Source organism: Apteryx rowi, unplaced genomic scaffold, assembly GCF_003343035.1.
Source record: "Apteryx rowi isolate R43461 unplaced genomic scaffold, aptRow1 scaffold_2, whole genome shotgun sequence".
NCBI lineage: Eukaryota > Metazoa > Chordata > Aves > Apterygiformes > Apterygidae > Apteryx > Apteryx rowi.
Window position 1 is genome coordinate 2,198,757 of NW_020448307.1, and position 13,147 is coordinate 2,211,903.

General features: G+C 51.9%; 1 protein-coding gene across 2 annotated transcripts in view; it reads left to right on the forward strand.

Moving 5' to 3' along the window:
• Positions 1-13,147, forward strand: part of KIF3A (kinesin family member 3A) — a 39,293-nt gene that overhangs the window by 24,226 nt on the left and 1,920 nt on the right. The window contains exon 21 of one of the 2 annotated variants that reach the window (XR_003253067.1): positions 4,356-4,427. The exons of the other annotated variant lie outside the window; for it this stretch is intronic. The gene's annotated coding sequence lies outside the window, so the exon portion shown is untranslated. Of the gene's footprint in view, positions 1-4,355; positions 4,428-13,147 lie in introns of those variants that run through there. 2 annotated transcript variants of the gene reach the window in all.

Sequence of the window (13,147 nt, forward strand, 5' to 3'; positions counted from 1 at the left end):
GGCCATGCGCGGGACTGCGGGGAGCATCTCATGCCTCATGCCAGTACAGCTAGCTTCTGGAGACGGTACTTACTGAGTTTAGGGATGTGGCGTGTGACGTCGTGTGCAAGTTTTCTTGCCTGCTGATGGCATCAAGCTGGATACAAAAGAGAAGATTGGTTTGTTAGCTCGTTCTGCATCTTTGGGAGCGTGGCAGCATCTGAGGATGTCAGGTAGCATGGCAGGTGACTGGCAGTTATTACCTGAACCATCAAAGCGTTTGTCCGAGAGGAAGCGGTTATTTTATGCTACTAAAAGATAAAGGGAACCTCGCACAACACAGTGCAGAGGTGCTAAGCTGAAAAGTCCAATGACTCTAAGTACAGGCAGACTTTAGGAAAAGTGTCCCCTTCCTGCATCAAGGTTGCCTGCTCTATCCCTGCTCTGCTCTCTCTCCAGACAGAGCCTGTAGGACCTTGGCTGTCCCCCTTTCCCTCAATCTCTACTGTGTTGCTAGTCAAGGAGAGCCATCCAGTGCCTTCCTGATAGCCTGCCCCTGCTCAGATCCCCATGGGAGGGAGGCCAGCCCACGTGGGGCCAGGGCCCCTCGGCGCCCCACACACCCCTGCAGCAGGAGGCTAGAGCATCGGCTTTCTGTGAAAACAGGAACTGTAGTGCTGGGGAGCTTGGCTTAGGCAGCAATTTTCAAAGAAGAAATAGACTGTATTATCTGCTATTAGATCTTCTGCTAGCTAAAGAGCCTTCCTTCAGATAAGTGGAGCTAAAGAGGGATAGTATGTCTAACCAGAACTCGAGATGCAGTGATAGGCATGTGTGGGTGTGTGAGAGACAGTGTGACACACGGCTCCAAGGCAAGGGAAGAATTTCCTCTCTTCCTTTTTGAAAAGCTTTTTTAAAAGAAAAAAAAAGCTAACATAAGTGCCTGTTCCTGCATGCCTCCCTGATCTCCCTCTTCCCTGTGAGCTAGGTCAGCTGGGTCACCCCAGGTGGGGCTGGGAACAGAAGCCACTACCAGCATTTAGCACTAGCTGCTTTGGGCCGAGGGTGAGGTGCGTGTGTAGAAAGGAGCACTGCCGCAGAGCAGGGCGGTGCGGGAGCTCCTTCGGTCCCCGGGGCTGGGGCATCCTGCCTGTGCCTGACCCCAACGCGACCAACGGTCGCCGGCAGACAGCGCTGCCTCGGCTGGGGAGAGCCTCGTGGAAGGACTGTGCAAGAGCAGGGAGCACTGGCAGTTGAATGACCTGTCTCTCATGCTGAGCTGCTCTCCAGCAAAGCAATAAGCACGCACGTTTGTTATCGTCCTTTGGAGATTGGTGATGGGTTTTTTGTTTTGTTTTTAATCCAGTTTCTCCCAGAAGAAAGGAGAGAGAAGGCTTCAATTCTGCATTCTTGTTGCCCCATGCTTTCCCTTGGCCCCAAGTGGAGCCTCTCCCAAATACCTATAATGATCATTTATTGTTTCTGAACAAAGATGACTGAGTTTTTCTTTCTTACCTTATGATCTGCAAAAATATTTGTCACGTTCATCTCGTCACAGGAAGCCTTTATCAAGGAACAAAACAGAGGAGAAGTAAGACTAGAGAAATCAGTAACTCGGATCCACCCTGACATGCGCGTTTGTACTCCTTCCCCCCCACCCAAGGCTCTCGGCTCACCTCAGGGCATTACTGAAAGATGCAATGTGGTTTGCTAAGACCAGCTCAGCCCCTTTTTTTGACTCAGCATTGCTTTTACCGAGCCTGGCAAAGCAATCCATCCCTCCCATCAGTCAGTGAAAGACTGAGCCGTGCAAATAATACATACCTTCATATCTAAGATGTTCTTCAGCATCCTGATGTTCTCGTTCAGAAAGTTTGAGCTCTTCTGTAGTGCGGCCTTGCGGCTGTAGCAGGCTAACAAGCAAAAGAAGGTTAGCAGGACCGGGAACTTAATACTCATGGCCTGGTTGTGCTGAACCACCTCACTTCACAATTTCTGGATATTTTGGTGATCTGTACCTGTATGTGCTTTTCTGGAAGGAACATCTCTATTTATGGCTGTAAAATTGCTGAACCCATGGGAAAAACTTATTGTTCCTTTATCTGCACTTTCCAAAGTTGTTACTATCCAATTAGGACAACAGTTTTTCTGTAAAAGTCTAGATTTTCTTCTGATCTTGCATTACGTTTCAACATAGGAAATTTCCACCCTTCAGATAACACTGGTAGGAGTCAGGTCACGTAAGAAGAAAAAGTATGTAAACTACCCAATTATGTCTTCTCCCTTTCTCAGCATTCCAAGACTTTTTCTGAATTGTGAGGTTAAAGTGTATCAGGTCCAAATTAGGACCATGGATCTGATGGCGCTTAAATAATGGAGCTTCACTTTGTCTCTAAATACCCTGTAAGTTCTTCTGTTGTTCAGTTGTCATTTCATTTGAATATCTCCAAATCATGCAAAGCGTTGTTCATCTGCATACCATTTTCTGTCTACAATGTTATCTTAACCTGCGCCCGGAGAGAAACGGAAAGCTGTGGTACAATGCCATGGCTGGGGCCCTCACCTGCAGCATGGGCAACTTCTTTGGTAGAAACGGGTTGTCACCATCTCTCCTGGGCTGGGTGGATTTATGGAAACCAGGGGCCCTTCTGGCCAAATGGGCTCCCTGAAAAAGACAGTGTAAAACTGCCTTTGTGAATCCTGCAGGGACTTAGGTGTGAGGCAGTGAGAAGCTCAGAGCTAGTGAGGGATGGTGGTCCTGTGCTTACCCAGCCCTGCAGCCTGCGATGCACGGGGAGATCAGATGCTTGCACAGTGCGACGGGGTTGTGCGACTCTACGTTCCACCATCAGAGGACCTCTGTCTCAAGGACCTGGAGGCCACCGTGGTCCTTCCTGCCTGATTGGTGAAAGAGGCTAGTAGAGACGAACACAATGGTCTCTGCTGGCACCATCAACCAGTGCTGTCTCAGGAAATAATACTGAGAAATTAGCTGAGCTGGGAAAGTTTGGAGTTTTGTAATAACTAATAGGTATTTTTCTAACTCAAATAGCAACTTACAATCAGATGCTTGATAAGAGTTTGAGAGTGCTTTATTAATTCAGGAGCAGCCAGACTGAGAGTAATTTTGCTTCTCTAATTATGAAATGCCCCAGATGAAGTTAGTGCCACTGACTCAGAAAGACCTTTGAAAGGGATTTGCCACCGGAATGCTGCGAGGTTTCCTACTTGCATCTTTCTCGATGGAAAGTAGATAAGCGCGTGTGTTACGGTTCAGCAGGAGACTGCTGCCGTGTCAGTGTTTCTGTTGATCGCAGGCGCGGGGACAGAGATGGGGTTGAGCTGTAACAGTTGCCGTTTGCTACGCTCCCAGCGGGGCAGGCGCAGGCAGATGGGGCCGGGCAAGCGCTGTGCTGAGCTCCTCGCCATGATGCCTGGAGTGCCGCGTTTGCGAGGCCGTAGGGACCTGCCCTGCTGAGGCAGCACTCGTGCAAATTGCAGCCCCGTGGGGTGGTGCAAAGGCAGCTCAGCACCCGACGCTGTGCATGCGCACACAGTCACGTTGGTGCCTTGGATGTGAGCAGGACTGTGGATCTCATCCGTCCTGCTAACAGAAGAGGAACCCCTGTCTGCCTTCACTTGTGCCAGCACTGGGCTGAGCTGTGCTCCACGCTTGGGTTTTGCCGCTATAGCTGCGCTAGCTAGGAGCTTAGGCAAAAATCCCTCCACCTCTGTGCCCTCGCCTGGATGCTGTGCTACCTGAACTGCAGAGCTGCAGGTGATGGACCTTTGCTGGTACCTCAGGGGCTCCCTGGCCAGAATAAGCTGAGCTCAGGCAGATTTACCAGTGGGAGAAAGGGAAGCTGCCACCCACCTGGACGGGCGCTGGGGAAACCCTTGTTCAGCTGCAGAGTTGTCCTCCCCATCGAGGGTCAGCTCGGGTCCATGCATGTTCCTGAGCTGCGTCTAAGGAAGGAGCCGAGACAACCAAAGCCCGGTTAGTGAGGTACAGGAGGGGATGGCGCGTTTCTTAAGGCAACTGGAGAGTCTGTCCTGAGATGGCTCATGGAAAGAAGGTCCATGCCTGAAGTAGATGAAACTGAGAAGGGGCCTGAGCTGCTGGTGCTCCCAGTGCTGGGCTGCGTGGCACAGGCCAGTCGGCGCTCTGCAGGTGCTGAGCGCCTGGTGCGCGCACAGTAATTTCCCTGGTGATCGCAGTGGAAAGCTCTGAAACTGGAATGTACATCTCTGCTAAATTGACAGAAAAAGGTAACCTTTAAACTAGTCAGGTTGAATCACAATGGAAAACTGCATCACTTGTGCAGTAACAAAGTCATCGGTGAAAAAGTAATTCCCATGTCCTTTCCTGCCAGGAGGATGCAGCAGATAAAACTGATTGCCGAGAGCCGCGTCCCCCACGTGCAGTCCCCGTTTCTACCAGTACGTTCTCAGCGCTGCCAGGCCCTGAACCACCGCGTGGCTCGACACGGTAGAGTTTCATTTCTAGCCTTGGGCTCTGATAGGGATCCACGGCACGGCGCTCTGCTAGGAGCCCAGAGCGGGGAGGAACCGCTGCCTCACCCTCACCCTGCTGTTGCAGGTGGCCACGTACAGTGTGTGCCCATTAATGAATTAATTGAGCTCCCTTCTTAAGTCAGTGATTTCCCATCCCGCTGCTGCCATGGCAATCTGATCCAGCCCCTTCGTCCTACCTGGCCCTCCCTCCCTCCCAGGTGACTAGGACCCTTCCTCTAGTTACCAGTCTGTATATATTTATGACAATTTATACACGTTTGTGTTTGTGATAATGTTACCCTTTAGCATAAATTAGTTTTCATCTCTCTTGTAAGTATAAGGACCTTCTTTTCCTTCATTTTCCTCCCCCTGAGCGGTGAGAGCAGGAGCTATGCTCCTTCTCAGCCTTTATTTTTCTGGGATAAATGTACTGGAATTTTGATCTCCCTGTGTAAGATGGGCAGAGAGGAGCTGTGTGGCCTCTGCTCTTTCATGGTGCAGCTCACCTTTCCGGGCTTTGGAAAGCTTGTGTCCCCAGTCACGCTAATTCCTTGTATAAAATCCTAATGGCGCTGACCCTTCCTCCTCTCTACTGGAAGCCCTTCGTCTGAAATGTCAGAAAGTGCACGACATTCTTACAGCTCCCCTGAAGAGTACAAAAAGCACTTTTCCTCTGTTCTTAGGCACATGGTAAAACATGACAGCACCACCTCCCAGGAGGGAGCTAAACCGCAAGCGTAGGCAGCACGCTCCTGTGTTTTGGGGAAGAGTTAATATTTCAGACGGGAATAGTCCTAGCACCTACAGTCAAAAAAATGCAAGCCGGAGACAGTGCCGCCCCTTTCACACTCCTTTTGCTCCGTGCTTGAGGGTTAGCCCTCTTGTAGTCCTCCGAGCAATGCTTGTCTCCGCGTGAGGGAGACAGGAATGACACTGGGAGCGTCAACCGGGAGAACTGGGCTGAGGTGTCACAGGTTTCCTCCTCCTGAAAAGCTGTCTTACTGAAAAAAGGTACTTGATTTGTAAAGGTGCCCTGGATCCTTCTCRGTTGCCCTTTTTCCTCCCGTGTCCCCGAGCATGGCTGAGCGCTGAGTAACTGCTGCGTGGGGGCCGCAGCCTGGCTCTGCAGCGCGCACCAGGGCAGGGTTGGTGTCCGTCCTTGGAGCTGCGCGACAGCCTTGAGCTGGCTCCACGTAGGCTCCTCCAGCCTGGTGGAGACGCCGGCGTGGGCTCCGGGAGCCACCCTGGCTGTGCAGCTCCCCACGCTGCTCGCCGGCTGAGCTGCCCCAGGGGTCCCCACGCTGGGATCTCCCTCCTGGGCTTGGCTGTTTCTGGGCCAGGGCTCCTAGGGAAAGCTGCAGCCATCACTCCGTGGCAGGGCCATCAGCTCAGTCGTCTCAGGCTTTCTTTGGCCCAAACAGAAACAGCTCAAGGACAGCAGCTGAGAAAGATCTGAAAGCGGGTGCCTCAACATTGTCCAAGGCCTAGGCAGGGGGGTACGACGGAGGAGGGAAGCGTTCAGCTTCCCAGGAGGGATTTGAAYGAGCTTTCAGCATCGTGTGAGTTAACATCCCTAGGCTCTGCGCCACGGAGGCAGAGGTGGGCCTGTTCATCGCAGTTTGTGAGGGKAGAGGACTATAGGTGTAACAAACCRCCCAAGGTAAATTCAGGCTGGAAATGGGTGAAAGTATCTGGCAATTACAGGGTGATGTTCTGAAGTTTTCATTGAATCAGAGAAGAGAGGTGTCTTGGCATTTAATGTGTTACTTGCYGCATCTGATATTGCTGCTAATAACGCCTTGCATTTATCTGGAGTAAATTCAAAGGCTGGGATTAACACCCCATCACACATATTTGTAAAAGCCAGTTTCCTGCATGTGTACATGCCGCTGCCTATGCCCGAACAGGTGCTTATCCCATGAGCCGGTCTCTGCCGCATCCCTAACATCACCCATCTGCTCGACGCACCTCCCCTCGGAGCACTGCAGCTTTTCTGCCCTCTCCCCGCRTCTCTACCTTCTCCGACTCAGGTTCTTGTCTTCCATCCTTCTCTCATGCTCCTGTTTCATGCCCAGGATCACCCCAAACCACAGTCTGTTCCCTGTATCACTTTCCTTCGTGATGGCCCCACTGCACAAGACCATCTCACCAATGAGGCATCTCATCCAACCTCTTCTAACYGCTCCCTTCGCCTCCTATTTTCCCAGTTCCAGGTTCCCCAACCCTGTGCTCTTTCCTGGCCCTCCAAATTTCTGTAATCTCCTCTCCCCCTTTCTTAAAAGGCTGGCACCATGGCGTAGGTAGGACTGCTGACACCTCCAGCTGCTGGAAGCCACCAAGCCCAGGGCCCTCACCAGGCCCGTGGGGAGCTCCGGCAGCTGAGCTGCCTTCACGACGCCAGCCGTCGCGATCAGGAGACCTGTGCTTGGCCAGATGGTGCCTTCTGTTTTCTTGAAAACTAGTCCTCATAGTGGACTTTGTACATTTGCTATATATTGCGCCAAGAAATACCGGCCTCTCTTTTCCCCTTGTCTCATACTGCCAGAACGAGGAGATGGGACCTTGACGTTTTTAATTAGCTTCTCAAAATAAGAAAAGGGGAATCAGCAGCATAAATCATTGACTCAGAGAACACGTCATTCGTAGTTTATTGCTTAAGCCCGGAGACAGTTTTATAATTTCAGTGCAAAGTTGAAATGAAAAAAATATTAAGATGTCCAAATACATGATAATTTGAATATATTAACTCTGTTGTAATACAAATATTTTAAATATATGGAAGAACAATAAATTATGAGTCAGCACACGTTCATTTGTTGTCTTGGAAAGGCAATAAGGCAATAACAGTTCCCTAAGAACGAGGTAGCAGTATTTTAAATATGGACTACATTTCATAGAATTACTATTATATAAGTTAAAAATAAAACACTTATTCTGAATATTGGCTTTGTCCTTTTGTTAGATCCCAACTGAAGAAAAGCATATGTTCAAATGCTTTCTATAGCTAGGACTTTTTGGTCTTGAATCTTTAGATTATGCAATATAAAAATAAGTTATTTAAATAAAATACAATAATAAATAAACTCTAGCAATAAGATGCCRTGGAGCAGCTATTAGATCAAAAGTTATCCTACAAACTGTCAATTGTTTTATACAGTCCTAGACTTCACTATTAATAATTTAAAAGCCCACTGACAATATAGAAGACATATCAAAAGTTATGTTAAAAATTAGATATGACAGATATGAAATCTCCCTCCCCTCTTCTTTCCCCCGCTCCCTCCCCCCCGGTTTGCTCTTTTATTCAGCTGTTGCACTTCCTCAGCTTGGAGAAGTAAGCTCGGACCATCTGCTCTCTAATCGGTTGCACTGTCCAAGTCAAATACCGCGGGTTTCCCAGTGCTTGGGGTGGGCGGCAGAAAACCGAGCTTGGYGCTGCGCTGCAGCTGAGTTTTTGCATGCCAGCACCTGCCAATTAATTATCTTCACGGGCTGCTGTAGTAAGTCATTGGTGAAAATACTTCATTTCAGCCTAGATTTTGATCTCTTTAGGGAGAGAAGATAATTATGAAGAAACCTCACTTCATTAAAGAGGAACAGGAAGCAGATAATTTGGTTTTGCTTTTGTTAGTCTCTGCATCAGAAGGTGAATGAGGAAAAATGCAGCAGTGTTCACGGCGGCCCCRTTCAGGAACCCGTGACAGCAGGTAATTAAACGTTCTTCCATATAGCGATGGTTTGGGGAAATCAGGTTTTGCATGTTGTATAGCCTGATCTCTCACAGTTTGGCTTGCCCTGGTAGCCGATATCGCAGCAGAGATGATAGATAGATATATTTCTGCCATACTGATGCGTGAAGGCGATGCTGAGCTCGTCTGTTTGACTGCGCAAGGGTTTTCACTCGGCCTCTCGTAGGCTGAACCACCGAGAGCCAGTGGCTTGATGAGGGAGGCTACGGGATCTGATGGCATAAGATCCTCTGGGCAAGCAAGATGCCAGCCCCTGCTCCTGCCCTAGTCTCACATACAAGACTTCTCATGCAGAGACTGAACGTGTCACAAAATAAACCCTTGGGCTTTAGGCCCGGGGCGCGCTAGGCTCCTGCGAGCAAGAGGACCCTGCGCATTGCAGAGGACAGCCAGGTTTAGCGCAGCGGGCCGAGGGGCCCCCCGTTRCATCGCGTACCTGGTTGGGTTTGCAGGCAGGTGAATCTAGGAGGGCTGTGTCAAAGCTGAGGAAGTGCACGCAGCGATGAGCGCCGCCAACTCTACGAAACATATTTTAAGAACTACCAGAACTAGGATCTGTTGTTTAAAACCGCCGGCTGCGGTTTTTACTGGGAGGCGTGCTCTTCCCATTTTGCAGGTAATGTGGAGAGCCGTCTGAACACCCCCTGGGTGAAGTTCCCCAGCTCCGGCAGGAAATTCCTCAGGTAGATCTCGTTCTCAGTGGTCAGGGAGCAGCTCTGAGGAAGGGGAAACGTAACCGTGTTAGAGCTCATAACAATATTTAAAAGCTTAATAAAACCAGCTAGCTAACCAACCGCCCAGGGCAGATGTTTTGCTTCTGTTGCATTTGTCTCCCGAACTTAATCGTTATGCAAAGTCARTTCTGTGAAATACCATCACGGAGACGAAAGTGCCAATGAGCTGCTCTCACCCTGCTGCGGCACMTGGCCGAGCGTAAGATTATTTGCTGTCTACAGTGCATCATATATAATAAATATTACCAGGGAGTTATTTTCAGTTAAGTGTCGTGAGGCTGCTGACCCCAGAGGCTGGGAATTTTTCCTTTTTTGGAGAGGATTCTTGGGGAAAATACCCGGCGGTGGCCTTGCAGTCCTTGCTGGCCAGGCTCAGCGGGCTCGAAGACGGACGGGTGGCTGCGAGCCGGCACCAAGCCGGGGGCTGTGGCCCGGGGCGCCGGCAGCACGTGCCGCTCGGATGCTCCCGGCGGAGCTGGGTTACGGAGTGAGCGTCACCAGAACAGCTTGATTACATCTGCCGGCACGTCCGAGGCCCTGGGGGAGCGTGAGCGGGGCAGCGCGCGCAGCCCGCCCGGGCCCCCGGCCGCTCACCATCTGGCCGTGCARCGTCCTCAGGTTGGCGACGAACGGCTCGTAGGCGTCCTTGCACTTGGTGACCTTGTCGAGAGCCGTCGCGGCTTGGCACAGTAGCTCCTGCTCGGACAGCTGTTGAACACCAAGGCGACACGAAAACAATTACTAGAAGCAGGTAGTTGTTTTAAGTTGCTGTTACTTGTCTGACTTCTTGGGACTGATGGGGGGTTTCACAATGACTTCCTAAACTGTTATCGTTTTATTTGCCCTTCATTCAGTCTTTTAATCGTAGCCGTGTTAAGCGACTCAGTCCCGTTGCTGTGCACAAAAGCTAATACCTGATACAGCCGGAGAGCAGTTCCGGCGTGACAGCCACAAACGCTGGTCGTAGCCACGAATACTGGTAGGTTACCACGTGACAAGCAGACTGATGAAAGTGGAAACGACTGGAGGCAGACAGTTCAGTGGATTTAGTTATCTAGATTTGTACCAAGTTAGTTCTATTCGATCAATTCCTGCTCGGTGACTAAGAAAAATACCTCTGTTCTGTGGGCTGCCTACAATGTCAGCGAGAGCTCTAGTTATGCCTGTATTTATTATAAATGCGCTTTTTGTGTATATCTCCACATCGCGTTTTACCTTTCGATCCGTGAAGACGACCTGTGCCACCCTGGTGTCATTGCAGGGAATCTGAAGAACAAGATCAGCGAGAAGCGTCATTGCGAGAACTTCCCCCGACGGGGAGATTCAGAACAAAACCGCGCTGTAGGCAGCTTTCGGCGAGGCAGGGTCGGCCCGGCGTTTCGGGGCAACAGCCAAACCCTCGCTCGCCGGTCGCTTAACCCCCTCCTGTCCCCGCAAACGGGACCCGCCTGGCCGCGTCCCGCTCCGGCGCCGGGAGGGAGAGGCAGCGCGGAGCGGTCCCGGCTGGCGCCGGCCCTGCAGAGCCCGCAGCGCGAGCCGGCTTCCAGCAAACCATCCCAAAAATCGGCCCCTTAGGAAAATGGGCGACGGCTTTGCACATCCCGGCCGCCGAGGGGGGCCGCCGCCGCCGCTGCTGCACCCCCAGCCCCGTCCCCGCTTGGCGGTCAGGTAGCGCCGAATTCCTGCCCCTTCCCCAACCGTTCCCGCAGCATGGAGACACGAGAGGGGCCACGGCTGCTCCTGAGCACCAAAGAAAGGAGACGCAAACCCCAGGCTGTTCACCCAAAAAGAACCGTAGCTAGAAAAGAGGCAGCAGCGGTGGCCAGCGGCGCCGGTCAGTGCGGGCGTTYGGCCACGGGCCCCCGGGCACGAGGACGGCAGCCAGCGCGGCCCGGCGAGCTAGGGCTCGCTTGCAGGTTCTCAGTCACCCTCTCGATGATGCCCCATGAAGAAAAAAGGTTGCTAGAACCGGGGCTGAAATTATACGTCATCGACTGCCAGTTGTTAGAAATCATTAATAATGTTCCTCTAAGCTGCAAGCAGTGAAAAACATCGGGTGTGCTGATATTTACCTGTGCTCCTGCGTGGAGCTGTTGGATGAGGTGGGTGATCTCTGACAGGCGTAATTTGGGAGAGGTGGTTGCCAGTGGTCTGGAAGAAATTAAATCTATCAGATAGACAAGAGCAAAAACAGTCTTCAGTGGAGCGAACATCCTGTCTCGCCTGGTGAGAACTCTTTAGTGCCCGGTAAGACTTGGTAGTGAAGTCCTCACTGGGTCTGTGCTTGGCAGAGCATTATTTTTATAGCGCAGGCAAGGAAAGACATCGCCATTGACTACCAAATATAGGTTTCTTCCTGTTTTGATCTGGCGATAGACCTACAAGCGGCGTTCTCCCCAAAGAAGGTCATTATGTAATGATAATTGCAAAGTCTTCCCCCCCTTAACCAACCCTATCTTTTATTTGCCTGCCTAGCAAGATCCTAATCGTCTAATTGATAGATTACAAGGTATTGAAATGAAAAATTTAGGGTTTCTGCTGTCTACGGAATACCGTGAACATGTTGCACACCCGAGCAAAGCCCATCATCGCAGGCATCGACTCCGGCGACAGCCTGCCGTGCCGAGAAGCAGCTCCCGGGGCGCTCCTCGTCCYGCCGGCGGGGAAGCCGTAAGGACGACACCGGCGGGAAGCGCCGTCCCGCGGGAGGGCAGCACGACCGCGGCACCCGTCCCCCTCAACCCGGAGACGTTCACGAGGGTTTGTGGGGAGCCGCTGGGCCTCGCGGGGCGCGATTCCCGCGCGGGCGTCGCATCCCGGGGACCCAGCGCTCCTTCGGGAAACGCGGGTCGTGTTCTCGAGTCGCCATGCAGCGACGTCGGAGCATCCCTGGGGCTCGTTGCGGGGCCGGCGCAGACCCATGGCGGTTCCCGGGGCTTTGGGGTGCCGCGTCGCGGCCGTTGCCTGCGGGAACGTGCGGGGCCCCGGGGCGACCGGCCCCGTCCGCATCCGCGGCACCCCCAGGCATCGCCCTGGGTAAAAGCTGCTGGAGTCCGGAATAACTGAACCATGTGTAAGAAAAAAAAATTCACATCATTTGACCGTACAGGCAGCAAGCTCGAGCGTGCTAAAGTAGCCAAAATCAGATGTGAGAGAAAGAAAGAAAGAAACCTCCACGTTTTTATCAAGATGTTAAACATCTGCAAAGAAACAACAACAACAAAAAAAAGCTCTTGCGCATCAGGGAAGAGCTAGCGGGGGGGATTTTGCGGGCTGTGGGTGTTTGGTTAAGGAGGCCTCGCGCTGCTCGGCAGCACGTACCCCCGCGGCGGCGGCCGGTGGCCCCGCGGCGGCGGCCAGGCAGCTCACACCAGCGCGGCCCCAGGCGAAAGCCGCGGCGAATGCGGCCGTCTCTCTTGCAATTGCTAAACTTTGCTTTTAGGGGGAATTTTGTGGGGGGAAAAATTCAACGTGCCAGAATTGCTTCTTGCCTTCCCAAATTCGCCACTGTGTCTTTTCAAGCGCTGCCCCGGGAGCCCCAGCTCCGCAGCAGCAGCTCGCTGCGGCTCGGCTCCCGTGCGGCACCGCGGCCGAGGCCCCGGGCGAGTGCCTGCCCCGCGCCGCCCGCCGCTGCGCCGCCTGTTTGCAGAGTGTCAGGTTTAGTTTAAAAATTGTGGGAAAGTTCAAGTTTAACAAGTTGCTGTCTGATTTTTTTTTTTTTTTTTTAATGATGTCAGTAAAGCAAGGGTGTCGCATAGTCTGAACAAGCATTGAATTTTGCATTTCAAATAAATGTCTTCTCATTTGAACGCATTATTTTTATATTAGAAAATATAAAGTTATCATGGCAGAAGAGAGCCAAGGCGTTCTGGTTTTATTGACGTCAGTTGCTTCTGCATGCTTGAAAAATGTCCTTTCCCTGGCATCTCAAGAAAGATGGTATCAAAGCCCAATCACTGGATTTCCTGCAAAATAGTGATGCTAGACCAGATGCTAGATCAGCATCTGCCTCCCGGCTGGCAATGCGGCCCGGTGGGAGCATCCCCGAACGACATCCTCATGCTGGAGCATCCTCACGCTGAAGCATCCCTGCACGGGAGCATCCCTGCACTGGGGCATCCCTGCACGGGAGCATCCCTGAACTGGGGCCTCCCTGCACGGGAGCATCCC